Raw genomic sequence first — 1,426 nt, forward strand, 5'->3', positions numbered from 1 at the left:
GTTGTCATTCAGAAAGTTGACATTTCTCGGCTACTGTAATATTCTGATAAGTATGCTGATTTGCGAAGTAAAACTGACAATTACTCTAGTATTAAAACAATAAAATGCATAATTAGTCTGGTTCTGTCGATCTGAAACATTAAACCTGTTTCTCTCCACAGATGCTGCCAAGTCTGCTGAGTTTCTCTGTCAATTTCCGTTTCTGATTCCAAATTCCAGCATTCGCAGTGCTTTGTTTAAAGTTGCTCTGCATTAAGTATGGGACTACACTTGATCAATTGTCAGCTCCATATTTCATTCCCTGCTTCGGAAAGGCTGTCCCCACGATTAATGACATGAGGAAAACTCCACTTGCTGCAACAGTGAGAAAACCGAATCCTCACCAACAGGCGAACAGGGAAAGCAAAAAGAAAATGCACTGTGTGTTTTCATCATGAAACCGCTTTTGTCTTTTCATCAGTGATCATTTTAGCTGCAGATTAGTTTCTCCCTTTCTCCCGATTTTTACAGCCTGAAAAAGGCCTTTCGGCCCATCTGCGGTGCGGGTCATTAGACTTGCATCTATTCTAGTCCCAGTTCCCATAAACCTGCGTTTCTGATGTTACCAGGGCGAATCTAAATGGGATTCTCCCTGTGATCTTAAATGACACAACAATGGGACTGAAGTTGGACATGGTCACATTATGTTGTAACTCCGCTGAGGAACTCAACCTCATATTTACCCACAGATGGAAACAAACAGAGGGCTCAGAATTAGTCCCGTTCCATATGCTTCACATCCGCCAGTTTCTCCGACCAGCTCACTGCAGCTGGTCAATGAGGTCTGCAGCACAGAAAATGCCCTTCGGGCCATCAAGTCTGCACCAGTCCAAGACTGGCCCCTGAATATTTTCATCTCGTTTTCCAACGGTTGGCTCGTAACTCCAACAAAGTTGGGATGGAATTGTTCAACTCATAGTGTCGCAACTTTCTCTGGGGTTTTCTGCGTGTTTCACTGAGGGTGAGGGTTGCAGATTTGCCACCATTCTCGACCTGTCTGAAATGTCTTTTTTCCCTTCTCCTGTGTTTTGTATGTGAAAGCTGAAGAAAGGGTGCAATTTTCCTTTTTATTTGTTGACATTACTGAATCGCAACCGATAGGATTCCAGGCTGTGAGGGTAAAGCCAAATGAATTTCAAGTCCATTGCCTTAAACACGCATCGGCGATTACAGAACCACACTGTCCTCTTCATTTTCCAGTTGTCTCTCATTGTAGAGCTGAGGAAGAGTGAATCATTATCGGGTTTGTTTGAATCCAATCACTTCACAGTTTGCAAAAGCGTTAAATTTTGGTGCATGGTGGGTCTGGTTATATCATCCTGATAGATGGAATGGACATTCATTTAAAACCAAGAACAGGAATTGCAAGAGAAACTCAGCAGATCTT

This window comes from Chiloscyllium plagiosum, chromosome 8, assembly GCF_004010195.1.
Source record: "Chiloscyllium plagiosum isolate BGI_BamShark_2017 chromosome 8, ASM401019v2, whole genome shotgun sequence".
NCBI lineage: Eukaryota > Metazoa > Chordata > Chondrichthyes > Orectolobiformes > Hemiscylliidae > Chiloscyllium > Chiloscyllium plagiosum.